At 36.4% G+C, this 13,654-nt stretch overlaps 1 pseudogene; it reads left to right on the plus strand.

Moving 5' to 3' along the window:
• The first annotated feature begins 7,890 nt into the window (after positions 1-7,890).
• Positions 7,891-8,436, plus strand: LOC145118528 (mitochondrial import inner membrane translocase subunit TIM23-1 pseudogene; annotated as a pseudogene).
• Positions 8,437-13,654: the final 5,218 nt, after the last annotated feature.

Consider the following 13,654-nt stretch of genomic DNA (forward strand, 5'->3'; position numbering starts at 1 on the left):
GATGCATTCTAGTTTAAGTTCATGCATTTTTGTTCTCTCTTGTCTTCTCATCCCTACAGGTACCATAGCGCCGAGTCATATGTATTGAATCATAGATTGGTCCCGGGTCTTGATATGGAATTCCTTGTATTCGAAAAATGCAACACATTTAGGGCCTCACATACCACTTTGAGACCGCTTGTGTGGGGGTCAGATGCAGGTAGCTTGATTGGGTCTAGGTACGGAGGGATGTGGTTGGTCAAACTGATGTGTGTGAGCAAAGATTAGCGCGGTAAGGTGTAAGTCCCCAAAATCGCTTGACGTATCAATCCGATCCACTTGATGGTGCAGAATCCCAATCAAGTGGATGATGCAAGATAGAATAGAGAAGAAGAAGAAGAAGAAGAAGAAGAACTTGATGAATCTTCAATGTATGCTATGATATTCAATATGATCCGGTTACATAAGATTCATACACACACAAATGTTCTCTCTTACTTTCTCTCTCTAGAACACCTTCCTTCTACCATGGTAGCCCCAAAACGTCCCACCCTATCTAATGCTTCCTAAAACACGCCTCTTCCACCCTATTTATACATATGGACTAAATCCCAAGCCCAAAACCCAATAGCTAGACCGAAATCACATGTGATTTTTGTCCAAGCTACAACAAAACCCAAGACAGTGTTCGGACCAAGACCAAAACAATAAATGCTTAGAAAAGCAAAGTATAAACCATATTTTAGACCCAACAATCTCCCCCTTGGTTTATATCTTTATTTTCTTATGACCTAACAAACTCCCTATAGGATTGTAGCTTCCTTTTTCTTGTCAATCTTCACAAATTTATAACTTTCTTGGTTTATAGTTTTCTTGGTTTATAGTTTTCCTCTATGCACAAATTTAGGGGGAGAATTAAAAATTTTAAAAATCAAACAAAAATTAGAAAATATTATTTCTTTATTTTTGAGTGTATTTTATTTTTTTTATCTCAAAATTTTCTTTGTCTTGAAAGGCAAATTAAAAAATTAGACAACTCAAAGGAAGAAGAGACTCAAGGAGGCTGTATTAGATCTTTCTAAGTCAAGGTTACATCCTTGAACAACTGTGGTGAGAAGGGTTTTTCATAACTCTGTGATCCATAGGGACTTTTTAGTCATTTGTTACTTTTGAAGGCGCAACAGTGATCATTGAAGAATTCTCACTCGAAGGAACAAGAAGTGAAGATTATTCTTTCAACATTCATTCTTTCAACCCCAGAAGCTGTAGTGAATTATGAACATTGGTTTGGCATGCGGAATTAAAGAACACACAATGAACACGGTGATTTGGGTGGTTAGGAGATGCATTCGATTATGTATGGTGTTCCACAAAAAGGGATCTAGATCTAAATCTACATAATTAACACACACACGCTCAATGTTACATCTCTCAAGCACACCTCCATAAGTGGTATGAGCCCACCTTATATAGAGGTGTTTACATGTCTCTCTCTCACTCTCTATCTCATGTCACAAGGCTAATGCACCACATGCAAGTTGGTCTACAAAAGTCAAACCATTTACAAATTTATACATGGATAACTTTGTACCTAACATAGGCAAGGTGAAGCTGTACTTGAAGATTATGTGACAGATTGCATTGAATCCTCCTCAATCAATTTGCTACTATCTATGAAGTTATTGATGTGATCAAGAGGATTCAGTCTCTCTGTCATTCTCTTTGAAGATTCTCAAGCTGAAAGTGCTGATTTTCAAGAATCTTTACAAGAAGCCTCCATACCCAACATGCGTTCAAAGTCAAATTTTTGAAGAAGATCCCAACTGTTAAAGAGGAATGTATTCATATAGAAGACTCATATGTTAATCTAAACCAAGAAAGCTATAAATTTGTGCTCTCATACCAACTATAAGTCCCCAAAATCGCTTGATCTATCAATCCGATCCACTTGATGGTGCAGAATCCCAATCAAGTGGATGATGGAATATAGAATAGAGAAGCAAGAAGAAAAAGAACTTGATTAATCTTCAATGTATGCTATGATATTCAATATGATCCGGTTACATAAGATTCATACACACACAAATGTTCTCTCTTACTTTCTCTCTATAGAACACCTTCCTTCTACCATGGCATCCCCAAAACGTCCCACCCATTCTAATGCTTCCTAACCCATGCATATTCCACCCTATTTATACATATGGATTAAATCCTAAGCCCCAAACCCAATAACTAGACCAAAATCACATGTGATTTCGGTCCAAGCTACAACAAAACCCAAGACAGTTTTCAGCCCAAGACCAAAAACAAAAAATGCTTAGAAAAGCAAAGTAGAAACCATATTTTAGACCCAAAAATATCCCCCTTGGTTTATAACTTTCTTTTCTTATGACCTAACAAACCCCCCTGGGATTGTAGCTTGCTTTTATTGTCAATCATCTCTTTATGCTTGGCTTCAGCGTTTATCTTCGATTTCTTCACAAATTCAAGATGAATATATAAGTCTTCTATATGAATAACTTCATCATGAACAGTTGGGCTTTTCTTCAAAAATTTGACTTTGAACGCACGTTGGGTGTGGAGGCTTCTTGTAAAGATTCTTGAAAATCAGCACTTTCAGCTTGAGAATCTTCAAAGAGAATGACAGAGAGACCGAATCCTCTTGATCACTTCAGTAGGTTCATAGATAGCAGAAAATTAATTAAGGAAACTTCAATGCAATCTGTTACATAATCTTCAAGTACAGCTTCACCTTGCTTCTGGGGTTGAAAGAATGAATGTTGAAAGAATAATCTTCACTTCTTGTTCCTTCGAGTGAGAATTCTTCAATGATCACTGTTGCGCCTTGAAAAGTAACAAATGACTAAAAAGTCCCTGTGGATCACAGAGTTATGAAAAACCCTTCTCACCGCAGTTGTTCAAGGATGTAACCTTGACTTAGAAAGATCCGATGCAGCCTCCTTGAGTCTCTTCTTCCTTTGAGTTCTCTGATTTTTGAATTCGCTTTTCAAGACAAAGAAAATTTTGATATAAAAACAAAAATAAAATACACTCAAAAGTAAAGCAAAAATATTTTTGGAATTTTGATTTTTCTGAAAAAGAAATAAAAACAGAAATAAACATATTTTTGTTTTGTTTGATTTTTTTTTATTTTTTGATTTTTGTTTGATTTTTAAATTTTTTAATTATCCCCCTAAATTTGTGCATAGAGGAAAACTATGAACAAATTTAACAAAAACAAAAGTAATAACTGAATTTAAGACTTTTGGGATCAAAGTTGTCAAGCAATTCAATATCGTTTATCAGCACACACCTGCATATTTAGATCTAGTCAATCACCGGTATTGTGGTCCACTTAAACACAAAAGATATTGACAAGTTGGACATATTATAAGTGACAAGACATTTGCACCTATATTCCTAAATAGACCATTTAGCTGACGACGACCAAGGACATTGTTGTCCACTTAAATTCAGCAGCGAGATCTACAGAAAACCTATTAAATGGTTAAATTTTAGATGTACTAGAACGTGTTGCCCACTTCCCGATATACCCTGATAATCAAGAACTTCTAAAGAAATATTTACTTTAGGTGAGTATTCAATCATTAAGAGAGAAGTCAGATATAGAAATGCATATGTTGTATCCCAGGTCGGATGTCTTCTAATCACGTAGAAGGAACAACATATTACTAACATAGATAGAGGGTTATAGAGATAGTAGAGTGCATATGCTGTGTCCTAGGTCGGATCTTCTGATCATGCAGAGGGGGCAGCATATGGCTAACAGATAGAAAGAATTGCATAGATAAGGAGATGCATAGAGATAGAGTTGCATATGTTGCAATCCAAGTCGGATATGTTCCAATCACACAGAGGAGGCAACATATGACTGATAGATAGAAAGCAAGAAAATAATTTCCTACAGACCTACTTATCAGAACCTCCCAGTCGCCCTACCAGTACCGGAATTAAGGACATAAGTCCGTACATCGAGGAAATGTTGAGCCATAACTCTAGATACATAAGATTTTAATGTATATCACATGTTCCCATGTTTATCTCACTGCTCAATCTACCCGAGCGTCGTATGGTCAGTCCAAATAAAACTATCTAGGTCCACACTGTCAAGTCCTTTCATTATCAATCCATGTCTAGTACTTTTGTATCCTTCGTGCCTATAATAACATTGATCATAGAGTTAAGACAATTCAGTTTTAGTGCCTTGCACTTGTTTAAACTGCTCGTTATCACTCAATTTCGATATTACTTCCCAAATAGCACCTACAAACAAAAAAACCATCAGAACATATTTTTGGATTTTTGTTTTCTAATTTGTTGTATTTTGATTTCTCCCCCTGAATTTGGGCATGGGGAAGAAAGAAAATAAATGTGCAAATTTAAAAATTGTCGTCAAAACGAATCATTTGAAGAGAAACTCAGGAGTATCGGAAAGAAAAAAACTAAAACCGTAATTCACCAATGGAAGTTGCATCCAGATGGTCTAAGAACAACACGCATATGCAACAACATGTTCATCCTTAGCTGTGTTTCAATCTCGGAACAGATCTAAAAATTCTTTACATCGTTAAGTAGAATCCCCATTTGTGATCCTCTTCTTTTCTTCCTTTCCCGCAAAGGACACATACCCTCACTTAAGGTTCTGAGTGTTATATAGTTGAGAGATGTCCCCTATCATGTGCCAGTAACAGCCACTATCAACAAACCGAAGTATGATGATATGCCTCCATAGCTTCTCCAGCACAGAGTGCAGGATTAGTTGGTCTGTGGAACCCAGTCCATTTTGAAACGAGGTTGACCTTTTTCATCTACGCAAGGTACTGTCTCCCATGACATATCCTGCTTTTCACAAACAGAAGATGAAGAAATGTTAGAATCATTAGAAGATTTGGGAGTATGAACCTTTGGTACCCATCTGTAGTCGGGTTTAACCTATTTCTTGTTTGATCGAATGGATGCCTTATCACTTCCTTTTGAACTTGAAGCCGATTGCCAAGATGACTTCGAATTACCTAATCTTCGTTTAACTGGACCATCTCTTGAGTTTGGCTTCTTGGCCGACATTCCCTTATTGTCCTTGGGAGTTGGATTCTTTGCCTTGTTCGCGTTCCAGTTACCATTGCGCAATTGTGACTTCGAAGGGTTTCTTTTAGAAAATCTCCCTCTTGGCGCGATTTGGACAATTTCTTGCAATGTGTCCAGGTGTTCCACAGTGAAAACATGTTTGTTTCTTCACGTAGGAGTTGTTTCTTCCTGCCCCTGGTGGCGTACCCTTGCCTTGTTTTTGATTGTTCCCACATGCATACTTGCAACAAGTAGTTTGTTTCACTTGTTTTGGTGGCCTGTATTTACCAACAGCAGGTTGATTATTAGAGATAACTGGATTAGAAGCAACAAATTCAGAGTTCAAGGAGTCATTGGTTTCTGTTCTCCTTGTTCTCATCTTCCACTACTTTACCTGCATAGGAAGTAGAAGCATCAGTATCGTTCACCATAGAGCTATTTTCTGGCACAACCACAACAGGTTTTCCATACTGAAGATGTGTTTCTCTGTCTATTTCTTCTTTAGTGATAGGGATGTTAGTGTAAGTATGGTTACAAGGAGGAGGAACACTGTCATACCCTAGACCTTTATTTTAATTATCTTTAAATGTTAATTGTTTATCTATCATGGATGCAACTACCTCACTTGACACGTCAAATTTTTTAAAGTTGAATTCAGCATCTTTATATTTAGCTTTTAATGCATCAAGTTCGGCAGTCAAGTTAGCAAGCTGTTCCTTAACATATTTATAATTCGCACATTTGTTGCTATATTCCTCTTGAAGTTTTCTAAAGTCCTTGGTTTTGGCCTCTAATTGTTCTTTTAAGGGTTTTTGGGCCTTCCTAAGTGTATATCCTTCATATTTAAGGTCCTCGTTTTCTCTTTTTAATATATCGATTTGATCACGAAGAAACATAATTGTAGCTTCACTAGATTGAGAACATGAAGTTTCATTACGCTTGGTGATTGAGATACTCATTGTTTACCAAAAATGTGTTTTGACTTGAAACCTCGAAAGTCAACCTTAAAAGTCAAATTTTAAAAAGTCAAACTTAAAATTCAAACTTAAAAAGTCAAACTAGTAAGTCAAAAATCGAAAGTCAAAGCTTTATGCCGAAAACGAAATTTCAAAATTGGAAAAATTGATTTTTGGGTCAAAAATGTTAAAAATCTGAAATTTGGACCGAAAATGCGAAGCCTCTTAGGCTGAATAAGAACTCTCGCACCCGCTGAGCAAAAAGAGCTGCTGACCGAAAACTTCCGAACCGAAAATGTCTGAGGCCACGCTCCACCGAAAGCCTCGCATCCCGCTCCACCGCAAACCTCGCTTTCGGCTGTAAACGCTTCGGACCGCACACACGATTTCGACCGTAAACTCCTCGGAAATGCCCCTCGCCCTCGCAGATTCCGACCAAAAAACACATTTTCCCCCTTTTTAAGCACAAAACTCGATCAAAAACTCATTTTTTTAAGAACACGAAGAATAAACACCCAATATTTTGTCCAAAACTAATCAAAAATGCCAAAACCTTTCATAAAAAAAATCCAAAAACGTTCAATATCTTGATAAAATGTTTGATACGATCCAAGCTCTAATACCAACTGTAAGTCCCCAAAATCGCTTGACGTATCAATCCGATCCACTTGATGGTGCGGAATCCCAATCAAGTGGATGATTCAAGATAGAATAGAGAAGAAGAAGAAGAAGAACTTGATGAATCTTCAATGTATGATATGATATTCAATATTATCCGGTTACATAAGATTCATACACACATAAATGTTCTCTCTTACTTTCTCTCTCTAGAACACCTTCCTTCTACCATGGCAGCCCCAAAACGTCCCACGCTCTCTAATGCTTCCTAAAACACATATCTTCCACCCTATTTATACATATGGACTAAATCCCAAGCCCAAAACCCAATAGCTAGACCGAAATCACATGTGATTTCGGTCCAAGCTACAACAAAACCCAAGGCAGTTTTCAGCCCAAGACCAAAAACAATAAATGCTTAGAAAATCAAAGCATAAACCATATTTTAGACCCAACATAAGGTATTTTGAAGACATTAAAGACTCGCATCTTGGTTTTGGGGGAATACCCCTTAGTACTCCCGAGTCTCGTCCGAGCCTTACTTGGTTATATTCTCACCACCTTTTTAAGATAGCTCATCATTTTTGTAGGGGTCTAGAGTAGATAGCTAGATAGATTTTGTTTATCACACCTTGCATTGAGGTGGTTGATGAACTTTGAAGCGGGTCCCCCAATTCACATCTTTTGGGACCAAGTTTTTTCGGTAACACCCATTTTTGAGTCATTCCCCACCCTTTTTACACTACTACACAACAGCCCTTTAATGACGCACAAACAATGACACACGCTGATAGAGGACACGCATTTGTGCATGTCCTAAAAAATAATGTCAGTTTTCTAATATTTGAAGGATAGAGGACACGTATTTTTACGTACCCTAAAATTAGTGTCCAACAAAAAAAACACAGAGGGCATTAATCATAAAAAGCGAGTCGTGTAAATGTGTCGTTTTATATTTTTTTTAGGAAGGCGCGGTCTCTGTTTTTTAATAGCACATGAGGGAAAATGAAATGCCAAAAAATTAAACACCCGCCTGATGCATCTCCTTCTTCTCCTTCTAAAATCCTCTACCAAAAAACCCTAATAATCCTTTAAGCAGTTCATCTTCCTCTACCTCTACCTCTGCACTCAATATCTCTCTCTCTCTCTATCTCTCTCTCTCTCTCTCTCTCTCTCTCTCTCTCTCTCTCCCCCCCCCTTTGGAATCAGATTCTTGAAAGATCAAAACCCTAATCGTAGCCCTAACTACGACATGTCTTACCAACCGAGATCTTCAAATCACAACGAAAGCGATGACCACCACGACAACCGTCGGCTATACAACCCTTCCCAAGATCTTAGAGTCCCCGCACAAACACTATACAAACTTCCCACATCTCCTGAATACCTCTTTCAAGAGGAATCCATCACTCAACGACGTTCATGGGGCGAAAAACTGACATACTACACCGGCATCGGTTACCTCAGCGGCGCAATAGTTGGCACCGGGAAGGGTTTACTACATGGCATGAAGGCTTATGAGGCTAGAGACACCATGAAACTTAGGGTTAATCGGATCTTAAATGCTTCTGGACATGCCGTTCGGACGACCGACAACCGTATGGGTGTAATCGGACTGTTGTACGCTGGTATGGAGAGCGGGATGGTTAAGGCTAGGGATGCAGATGATATTATTAACAGCGTGGTGGCTAGATTAGCGACTAGAGCGCTTTACAAGGCGGCGGTGGGCCCTAGATCGGTGCCTGTTGCCGGAGCTATTGGTGGAATAGCGGTGGGATTAGCTGTGACAGAGAAGTAGATTTTGAAGAGATACGTACCAATCTGAACTCGATTTGTATTCAATTTCATCTTGCCACAAGTTTTGGTCTTTTGAGATTTCCAAAGGTGATTACTATGTAGTCTTTTACAATATTTTAGTATTTTACAATATTTTAGATGATTGACATAATTTGGCATGGAATGAAATGTGTGATTTTGTTTTGTGCACTTGATAGTTGAGACCCTTTATGTTGTGTACTTTATAAGTGTCTGGAAGGGTTTTGTCACAAATAAATCGTTGTAGACTTTGATATGGGAATTGTATAACCACATGTTTCTGTGGCTTTATTGGTTGATGGATATTTGTTGAGGTGAGAACACAGATTGAATATTTATGTCCACTGTTTTGACTTTTAAGTATTCAATGCTCTTCTTTTTCGTAGAGAAATGGTAGAGTACTACATAGAGTTTGATATCTCACTGTATGTTGATTCTTGCTTCCCTTCATAGACTAAAGTCTAGTTTTGATTTTGAAATTGTAGGGTTTTTCTATTTGAATTAGGATAGCAGACAGTGTTGTTTGCTTATGTTTCTTTTGATTTGGCTTTGTTTATGTTTATAGAGAACAAGTTTTATGCTGAGAAAATACATCAATGGAAACAGTCTCTCTGCCATTAGGTCGAGTCTGCTTGCATCTTATCTCCTATGGGACTTGGGTAATGTTGTTATATATACAATCATAAAACTACTCCCTAGTATTGTGTAGTGTATGGCGATTTGTGATAAAGTTGGTCTATTTATGTTATAAACCTATCATTCAATTATTTTTTGTATTCATATTTGCTTATTTCCCAAGTGATCAAATGTGAATGAATAGTTGGTTATGAACATAAAATTTATCATGTATCTATGAACATAAACTTACGACATACAAAAAAGAAAGTGTTGTAATTTTTGTGGGATATAGTGCAGGTTATAGAAAAGAGCTTCAAGGACTTAGCTTACATCCGTGTAAATGGTGATTCTTGTTCTCAACAAGTTATTGTCTACATAGACTCCAAACGGGATCTATGTAGACAGGGATCATTCTAGCTCTTTTATTTGCATGACAGATGATGAAGAGAGGTAGTTACTAATTCTCTTCTGAAATTTTCACATGTTGGGGTTTTATATACTTGATATATATATACATTTTAAAAAACTTTTGTGATGTTTGATTATTGCAGATACAGGGGCTGTGAGGCTCTAAATTTATCATGTCCTGATTGATGTGTTAGTTTTAAGTGTCCATCTGTACTAAGTTACATACAAACAGTAGCCCTTGAAAAGCCACAAGACTTGCAAGATCAATCAACCACCACCACCTTTTGGCAAAAATTTTGTTGCCCTAAATGTCAAGTGGAACTCCCTCCAGCATCATTAGCCAATCAGGTTTGTTTTTCCTTCATATATATATATATATATATATATATATATATATATATATATATATATATATATATATATATATATATATATATATATATATATATATATATACATATATACACACACACACACATGCAAATCAAAGAAATAAAGTGAGTAAATTGTTGGTGGAATGGAATCTGGTAAAATGACGAGCTGAATTGTTCATATCCACATACTACAAAGGATTTATGACGGTATGCAAAAAATGCTATTAAGATTTTCATACAAGAATTCCATTTTTTATTAATTTTTTTCACTGAAATTGTATGTAAAATTTCAGTGTGATGATGAAACATGTGACTACACAACACGAAGTTTAAACTTGCGTGTTGTTGGTGAGTCTGAGAGAGGAACAGTATGCCCAAATTACCCACGATGTAATGGTCGTCTTGTAAGACAGTTTGGTTTTCATCAGCTATGCATGTGGATACTTATGAAACTGATGCTGTAAAAATGGTAAGGTTCGGTTTTAGATTTGGAGTATGCGTTCGTCTGTGTTTGCTTTCATTGTTCAAGTTTTTCTATTGGTGTATGCTTTTTCCGAATTGTAGCGAGTTTGATTTTTGATTATCTAACTTTTTCCTCTTTTTTTTCGTTGACTTTCTAGGGTTTGAACTTGGTGGTGGTTTCGATTGTTGGTTTCATCTGTTTGGTTGTTGTGGTGATAGGATTCGATGATCGGAGCGACCTTTTTTTTTCGTAAACCCTTGCAGTGAATGATGCAACGGTAAAATTTGAGATCTGAGATACAGCGGATATAGAAAGGTATCATAGTTTGGCTCCTATGTACTACAGGGGCGCTGCAGCGGCAATCATTGTCTACGATATCACTAGCTCGGTAATTTAAGCTTACTAGAATCTTGTTCATATCCGGTTTCTTTTTGTGAAATTGAACAGTGGAATTTCATAGTGATCAGTGGATCGATCATATGGCTTGTTAAACTTGGAATTGTGGTGATTTGTAGTAGTTGATACTTGATAGGATATAGATTGTTAGCTAAGTACACTTAACTGAGTTCAAATAGAATGAGAGTGCATGTTTCTGTTAATTTTTTTTCTTTCTTACAGTAGTACTTGATATAGAACCAGGTTTGATTTTTTAAGGAATCATGGGCTAATAGGCATGCAATTATTAACTTTAGCTTTTAGGTAATTCTTAGCATATCTTACTAGGTTCAGTTTGGATCACTGACTTTCACTTGTGGCAGACAATTGTAAATATACTTTGATTTCCACTAACTTATTAATGCATGGGTTTTTGCCTTCTATTAGCTCTTATCAATTTCTGTACTGATTGTTGTAAGTTAATGAAGTTAAATGTTTATCTTTATTACCAACATCTTGATGCAAGCTTCTCAGTAGTGATTTGGTTTCTTTTATTTATTATATCTTCTAGTTTTTCTTTTTTCTTTCTTATGTTTTCGGAACTAATTTCACTTTCTGTTTTTCCTGGCTAATTTTAGGATTCATTTACACTGGCTAAAAAGTGGGTTCAAGAACTTCAAAAACGAAGGTGAGCAGATATCATCAACTACTTTGGGTTTCACTTCCTCCATAAATCTTTCAACTTTAATTCCATACAAAAACCACTAACCCTTTTCTTGGTTTTCTCCGATTTGATCTTGTTCACTTCTATATTTTTTTATCTTCTTTTCATTATTTGTTCAAAATCTTGAATGAAGTCAAATTTCATTGTGTATTTGGTGTAGCTAATCCAAACATGGTAAAACTGCTGCTAATGTTAACGATGTATTTCATGAAATTGGTAAGCTTTAAAAACTAGCGCTTTTTAATTTAAATTATAAAAAAAATTATTTGGATTTTATTTATGAGATAATAATTATTGTGTTTGAAACAGCCAAGAGACTGCGAAGAGCTCAGCCTACTCAAAATCCAGCAAGAATGGATGCGGATCCATGCATTGACAAGGTTATTTTTGTCATTTGTTAAAAAGTTGAGATATTGATATGATTTTTTTTATAATTAGATAATGTATAAAATGAGTTTGGATTCAGGTTGATGCTAAGTTGAGAGCTACAGTTGAGAAAGAGGTTGGTAGGATAAGAGGTTTGGTTGGATTAACTTCTTCCACAATACATAAGGTTAGGGACTTATGGTAAAGATTCAAGCATTAATCTTAAGACCTAGGGCTGTTTTTTTTTCATTAATCTTAACCCATCAAGTTCATTAAGTCAAAATGAAACAAGCCCTTAATCATGTTGCTATTATATTAGATGTACAATCGAAACACCACCAAGCACATACGACGATAGAGATCAAATCAACAGTTAATAAATTTGTATACCCTCTAAATGTTTATGTATGATATGCAGAAAGAGGTAAAAGAAAGTCTCCGTAAGGAATCAGAAATAAAATTGACGCTTGGATTCCCTTCAATAGCACGCAGATCCCCTTAATACCAATGTATGTAGTATTAGGCTATATAGTTAGGGAAAACCTCTTAATAACAATGTACAATCGGATCCCCTTAATAACAATGTATTACAATTTTTGTGACATGATGTTATGGATGAAATTGATTGTTTTGGTATATATTTGTTTCCATATTTTTGTATTATTCATAAATGAGTATCGTAAAAACGCGTCGTAAATGTATATAGTAAATGGTTGCTGATGTTTATGACACGCAAATGTGTGTCAACTTCATTTATGACAGGGCTTTAATGATACGCAATGCGTGTCCAAAACGTGCGTCGTAAGGTTATGACACTCAAATGCGTGTCGTCTTCCTTTATGACAGGGGCTTCCTTGATACGCATTGCACGTCGTAAATGCGTGTCATAAATACGCGTCGTAAATGCGCGTCGTCTATAGACGACGCGCAAAAGCGTGTCGTCTATAGATGACGCGCAAAAGCGTGTCGTATATAGACGACGCGCAAAAGCGTGTCGTCTCTCGTTATGATAGGGCCTTCCTTGACACACATTTGTGCGTCGTCTGAGCGTTTTACGACACGCATTGCGCGTTGTAAAAGGCTATTAGTAGATCTTGACACATTGTTAATGACTATTAGGTGTTCATGTTAGCCTCTATTTATTACTCCATTTTCACTATTGGAGTCCTATGTTACATGGTGGAATTCCTTAGACCTTCCAAGAAGAAAGACAAGAAGAAAACACAAAAAAATTAAGAAATTGGAAAAGCAAATACAAAAAGAAACAATGAAGAAGATTAAAGAAAAGCAACAAAAAGAAAGAAGAAAAATGAAGAAAAAGAGCAACACAAAAGAAGAACAAGAATCCAAGATTAAGACTTTTCTCCAAAAAAAATCAAAAAAATCAAAAAAGAAAATAAAATAAAGAAAGAAAAAAAAGAGAAAAAAAGGAGAGAATTAAGAATATAGAAGATCGAGCATCAAGGAGATTGAAGACCAAATAACAGAAGTTCAAGATTGAAGATTTAAGTTGTTAGGTTTAGATTTAGGATAAGTACATTTTTTATGTTATTTTATTTTTGATTTTGGTGAGAAAAGACAATGAAGATGAGATGGTAGACTGTAAAGGACAGTGCAAGGGAAAAGCTCCTGAAGCCGGATGTTTGCCCGGAGGCCGTGCTGCAAAACCCTATTTATCGACTATACACTTTAGCCTGACAAATGTAGAAATCATCGTGTGTAAAGAGGCTCCTTTCCTTCATGCATTATGGTGTGCATTGGTGATTTAAAGTGCCCCCACTGGGCACATCCTCTGTTTCCTTGTCTTGCACACCGCGACTACATCCAGGCGTGATCTATTTGCCCTTTAAGTGGTTCTAGAATGTGGTTTATG

This window comes from Lactuca virosa, chromosome 6 (assembly GCF_052849685.1).
Source record: "Lactuca virosa cultivar CGN04683 chromosome 6, Lactuca_virosa_CGN04683_v6, whole genome shotgun sequence".
Classification (NCBI taxonomy): domain Eukaryota; kingdom Viridiplantae; phylum Streptophyta; class Magnoliopsida; order Asterales; family Asteraceae; genus Lactuca; species Lactuca virosa.